Source organism: Harpegnathos saltator, unplaced genomic scaffold (assembly GCF_003227715.2).
Source record: "Harpegnathos saltator strain DR-91 unplaced genomic scaffold, Hsal_v8.6 scaffold38, whole genome shotgun sequence".
Classification (NCBI taxonomy): Eukaryota; Metazoa; Arthropoda; class Insecta; order Hymenoptera; family Formicidae; genus Harpegnathos; species Harpegnathos saltator.
The window spans coordinates 478,761-485,359 of NW_020230183.1; the positions used below are offsets into that span (position 1 = coordinate 478,761).

Genomic DNA, 6,599 nt, shown 5'->3' on the forward strand with positions numbered 1-6,599 from the left:
TAACCAGGAGAGGCGTACGCGAGGCATCACACTCGTTGCGCGCGGTCGAGGCGGGCCATAATTTTCAGGCCGGTAAATGGGACTCGCGAGGCCAAACTTCCTTCCGTTTCGAACTACGGCGGTCGTAACGAACGATCGACGATCGAGAACCCGTTCCGACGGGGCTAAACTTTCTTTCTCTCCTCGCCACCTCCGACGACCGCCCCCGTGCCGTTTCCCCCCCTCCCTGCTCGTTCCCAGTCCTCTTTTTCGCCCGCCTTAATTACATGTTAATGTCGGGATTATCAACGTAGCCGAGCGACACGAAGTGGGGAAAGTTCGAGACGGCGGCTTTAAGCGTTCCTGAAGTAGTTAAACATTTTTCTAATCGGCCTTAATAGAGTTCTTGCTGATCCTTTTAACTATCGCGACCGCCCAGAATCCGCCGCGCGCGTTTCATAACTACCTTCTTTATTTCTTCATTAAGCGACCGCCCAGACGTCTCGTCCGCAAAAATCGCAAACTCTCTCGTGCCGTAATGTTCATTGCGAGCGCCAAGCGCCACTCGAGCGCTCTTCTTCATCTATCTATTTATCTCTATGCAGGAACCAGATCGTGTCTTTTTGATTCTCTACTTGCTCCAACTTTGGTCCATTTTCTCGTCATCTTATTCTCTCCCTCCCCACCCCCTTCCCCCCTCTCTCTCTCTCTCTCTCTCTCTCTCTCTCTCTTTCTCTCTGTCTGATGCTAAATGCATTCTCTATCGCGTCGGCGACGTTACGACGCGCGTATACGTTGTCGCGTATGTACACATCGCGGTATACATATACGTCGCTCTTGGCCGAGACACCAGGAGTAAAAGGACCTCGAATCCTTTTGGAGGTAAATTACATCCTCTCCGAGGTAAATTACGAGCAGGAAAAGAATACGCGAGGCACGTATAGAGTCGATTAAAAAATAGCTATTAAAATTCATACTCGTAGAGTAGAGTATTCGTTAGAGTATGTGCGCTTGTGTGTATATGTGTGTGTGTGTGTGTGTGTGTGGTGTGTGTGTACATTTTATAACAGAACCACTGAAACAATAACACGATTCTCCGACAGATCAAAGGGTACTCGAATTCGCGTTTCTCTCCTGTTGTCTAGAAATTTGGGGTTTCCGGGATTTTCTCCACTTTGTCGCTGCAATCTGTTGTTATTCAGGAATCTCCTCTGCTTCATTAAGAAACAATGCAATTTCGCCCTTTATAAATTTTTTCGAGACGGATATTTCGATATTTCACCGAGCTCGTACATTGCGCCATTGTCTCGCTTTGCCGGCCCGCTCAGTCTTCTCAAAGAAGCATCCCTAAATAAATTGACCGGAATACGTCGCCCACATATATATATATACATATATATATAATACGCCGAGTGGTGCGCGCATAATAACGACGTCGCGTAGGAAAAGCGCAGATGGGGTCTCGAAATACTTGAGCACGGCTGAATCTGTGTCTGTACAGGCGCACTCTATTCCCCGCGCGAGCGCCATGACTTGTTGACTCAGGTCAGCCTTAAGGTCTTTGGAATTATACGACGACGACCACCCCGTGGACGTCCCGTGACTATTCACGAAGCCGTAAGCGTCGTCCGGACGGGAGATAAAGCCGGGAAGAAGAGTCCTCGGTCCTCTCGAGCGGTAACCCATGAAAGCGACACGGCGAGATAAACAATCGGTGAAATCGCGACGGTCGCGCAATGGACAGATTTCGTCTCAGTTAAAGCTCAGTTAAATGGTCTTAGAACAATACCAGCTAAAATTGCATCGCCCATTGCATAATATTGGGCATCCAAGTCTCTTCCCATTTTTCGACCCTTTCTGCTGAGTTGACAGATATCTTCGACTTTGTTCAACATTTGTATGAAAGGTGTATTTATTTTTCTCGGTATGTTTACGCGCCAATCATATGATATACGAGACTTCAAGCAGGTTTCCCATGGCAACAAGTATATAGGTTTAACGACGTTGTCGAGCACGAGTGACGCACTCTCAGATCAGAGTAAAAATTCAATGTTATATGTTTTATATCACCTTGACCAGTTAAGCTTCCCCTCATTATACAGAGATCTTTCATGTTCTGCTTGAAATCTCTGTACAGATTTATGGCCAATACGATGTTTGTCAGAGGACCTAGGCAAACTATGCTGATGTTACCTTTATTATCTGACGTATATTTATGTAGAGCATACGCGGCATGAGAAAATCGCAATTTTGTGAGATCCGGTTACTTGAGGATGTCGCCGAATCCGTCTGATCCATAAAACTGATCCTTCTTTTTTCTTGAGTATTCTTTACTACTTGTCAGGCGGGAGTAAGCTCCTATATGAACTGATATATTATAGTCATCAAATAGTTCAAGCACTCTTATTACGTTAGACGTCACATTATTGACGTCGGTGTTTCCATAAACGCAGGTCACGGCTTCAATACGAAGCTTTTAGTGTTTGTGAGCGACCAGAAAGAGAGATACAGTTTTAAAAGTAAAAGTAGCGGGCCTTAATTGCGTTGTTCCCGAGCGATTTAGAGGGAATTTTTTAACGGACGGAAATTTATCGGGGAGATAGGACGAAAATTATCGTGCGCGCGCGCGCACGGATAATTGCGCACGAAATAACGGTCCCGGCGAGTCGAACGATCTTGGCGAGTAATTAAATATAAATGAGAGACACACCGGGTCTCGTTTTTCCCGTGTAATTACATGTGATTTTATAAAATTACAAAATTCATAACGCGGGAACGATGCGCGTACGCATATTTTTACGTGCACGCGGTGCAATTCAATTTGCGAAGGCAACTCTTCGACGCGCGTAGAGCGCTACCCGCTCGAATATATACCGTAACTGCGTTCTTAATGAACGCAGACGGCGACCAACACTCATAAGGATAATTGTAACGTAACGCGAGCGGGGATCTTTCATACCGGGACGTCTCGCCTAGCTCCGTCTACGCATCGTGAATACCGAATTAACACCTAGTTCAGTTTCGAAGAAGACAGTCATTTGCATGTTAGACGCGGTCTATCTTCTCGCGTGTGCGCATACAACTTACGATCGGCGTTAACTGTCACTAAGGATTATATCCCCCGGGCTTCGCTGAAATATCGCGCGTTACGGTGTATTCGTACGCTGTTACTGCTGCTGCTGCTGTGCACACACACACACACACACACACACACACACACACACACACACACACACACACACACACACACACGCGCGCGCGCGCGCACACACGCACACACGCACACACGCACGCACGCACGCACGCACACACGCACACACGCACACACGCACGCACGCACGCACGCACACACGCACACACGCACACACGCACGCACGCACGCACGCACGCACACACACACACACACACACACACACACACACACACACACACACGCACATACACGCACGCCCGCACACATACACACACATATGCGACGGATCCGGACGTTTCACATTCGCGTATTATACGTAACAAAAAACATGATCGTTCTTTTCAAATTATCAAAGGAATTAACCAATTATCGAGGAATTAATTTTCTTCTCATTTTCTTCCCTCCAGTCGCTTTTCGCGTTGGAAATCAATGTTGTTACTTGGCTCTTTACGTTCGGTACGAAATTTCGCGTTCCAACGCAACGCTCGCTGATGAAATAAAATATTTTCGATTCCAAAAAGTCAAGGAAACGTTCGGTTTTGTTGTAATGTATATTACAACGTCTGTGTGTACAATAAAATATCAGAAATATTCATGTCGAGTATGGTTCGACATGACCGAGTCGTTGGAATGAAATGTTACATCGAGTGCAGCTCTCTTTCTTTCTCTCTTTCTCTCTCACGGCTTCCGAATGCAAAAGGTCGACATAATTTCAGGACTAGTTGATTAATTCGAGAGAAAACGTTTTGTTTCGCGTCGCATTGCACGGCTTCTCTCTTTCGCAAATAATGCGACACGCTTCGATGTGTGGCGTCGAATAAATCCGTCGCCCGCCACGCGTTCCAGGTCGATCGCTTAACCCAGTGAGCTATATTCCGCGAAGAAGGGTAATTAACGTGGGAGCAACTGTAAAACTACTTTGCGTTCGTGTATTGACGCGCTAAACGGACAACGACGATTTTACGTACGTGCGCTGCGTGCGTTGCATTATCTCGCGCGCAGTTGTTTTACGTGCGCGTGGAGAAAATGTTGTCGCGTCGCTGTTGCGCCACGATTAAAATTATTATGAGAATATGAGAATCACACGAGGATGTGATCTCTAGCGAGAACATTATCATCCGCAAAATTTTCACTAATGAAAATAAGTGGATGAATAATATTTAAATATTTACCGTCGAAATTGCACGATTGAAATGTGCAATTTGATAAAAGGGTAACGGTATAGTCGTAAGAATAATAACAATAATAATAACACCAAACGGGAGAGGAGAGAAATTTAATCGTCCATAACGACAGCCGTTGTGCAAACAAGAATGGCAGCCGGGAATTGCATAAACAAATCCGTCTCTCGTCCGCGCTCCCTCCGAAAGAAATTACATAATTTCCTCTCGCCGGCGAAAAAATAAGCGTTGTCCCTTATTAAGTCATTATGAATATTGAACGAAAACTCCGGTCCGGCGAGCAAAAGGTTAGGCAACCGTCGCGGAATTCTTTCCATTACAATGAGGCGGGTAAACAATGTAAGCGAAGACTTTATGAATATTCACCCGACGTTATATACACTCTCTTCCTCGAAGGCGTGCCGTAAAATTTCCACTAACGTGATTCTAGCATTTCCATTCTACCGTTGCGCCCGTTTACCGGCCGGGAAAAGTATTCTTCTCACCGGGGGAAGAGAGTTGCGCGATATCTCTCACGAAGGGTGGAGGGACGGAAATGGAAGGAAAGCGAAAGGGGAGCAACGCGGTGTAATTTCAATAACATCGATGCGAGATTGGCATGAATTTTCGTTGTGTCCCGTCGGGATCTCCATTACAATAACGCGCCGTGCGTTATTGCATCATACGGAAAATTATGGACGGACGGTGTAGGTACGACGCGCCACTATCGAAACGCCAAAATCGTGAAGATTGATCGGGCCGCGAAAACACGGCAAAAATTAACGCGAAATGTTCGTCTCGTCGACGAAACGGAGGCATGCGCGCGCGCGCGCTTTCGTCGAGAGCCTTCGGCCATCGTAGATCGCGCGAGACGATCCGTCAAAGCGATTGTCGGAAGCGAGTCCTACCAATCGTCAGTTTGCGTTACGAAAATTCCAGCAACGGAAAAGAAAGAGAGAGAGAGAGAGAGAAAAGCGTCATTTATTGAGCGCTCTGGGACAAAGACCCCTTAAGCGCGAAGGCAGAAATTACAAAATAAAAGAAAATTAAAAATATAGTTTGCAAGAAAAGTAGATGATTAACATTGATATATAAAATGAAGAAATTAATATAAAAAAATAGGAGAAAGAGAGAGAGAGAGGGGTGAGGAGAGAACGGGCGCAATTTCGTTGACTCGTCGGACAACGTCATCGCGAATTTCCATTAATTTCGGTTTCAATGCGCACGGCAATCACCTCCGTTATTATTCCATATATATCTTTCTATATTATATATATTACTCTCCGTGTGTATCAGTGAAATTACAATGGCACATGTGTGTGCTGCACGTATGTCGTGGCAATATTAATTACGTTTGCATTACGGTATACGTCGCTATTTTATTTCCTCGTTGGCATATTATGAGGCCGGATGGTAAAACTTTTCTATCGTCGTGCGCGAACGCGTGAAAACGCGAATCGCGCGATAGAGGCGAGCAGGACGTCGGTCGGTGCGGTGAAGTGGGTGGGTACGTCAGTTGTACAACATGTTAATCGGCGGATGCTGATTATTACCGCGACACAATAAAACGCGTTTCGCAGAGAGCAAGAAAGAGACGCGCGCGCGCGCGGCTGTCTTGAAGTCCAATACTCGGCGGCTTGAATCGACTCGAATATCGCGACGTCGCAGTAAACGCGATTCGACCATTTTTCTCAAGCCACTTCAGGGACCCCGCTGTCTCTCCCGGAAGCCATCGCGCGTAGAATTTAGACAAGATCAACCGCGCCTCTCGTGCGCCACGAGCGCGCATGCAATTATTTTCGTGCTCAAAGGGCCCCGGAAGATCTCGAATTACTGGGGGAATTATCGCCCGCGCGCGTCGTAATCTCGCGTTTTGATCTCAATTTGTCGCGTTTGCTCGTTACTGCTGCTCGCTATAACTGCTCGTTGCTTGCTACGATAGTTCAATCACCTCTCGCAGCAGTAGCAGCAGCAGCAGTAGCAACAGCAGCAGCAGCAGTAGCAGCAGCAGCGGCGGCGACGGCGGCGACGGCGGCGACGGCGACGGCAGCAGCAGCAGCAGCAGCCACGACATGTAATAACTCAAAGTGCATTACACCTTGGGACGCGCAATTACGGGCAATTACTCGTTGAAGTAACCCGGTAGACTGCCACCAAACATTACCGGGCGCAAGTAGCGGAGGTGAGCTCTCAACCATCGCATCGACGCCTATGGCAGCCTGCCGTGTGCCGACATTTAGTCAGACGAGGACCAGAAGAAACTCATT

At 47.0% G+C, this 6,599-nt stretch overlaps 1 pseudogene; it reads right to left on the reverse strand.

Annotated features, from left to right (window-relative positions):
- Positions 1 to 1,742: 1,742 nt before the first annotated feature.
- On the reverse strand, positions 1,743 to 3,023 carry LOC112589019 (uncharacterized; annotated as a pseudogene).
- Positions 3,024 to 6,599: the final 3,576 nt, after the last annotated feature.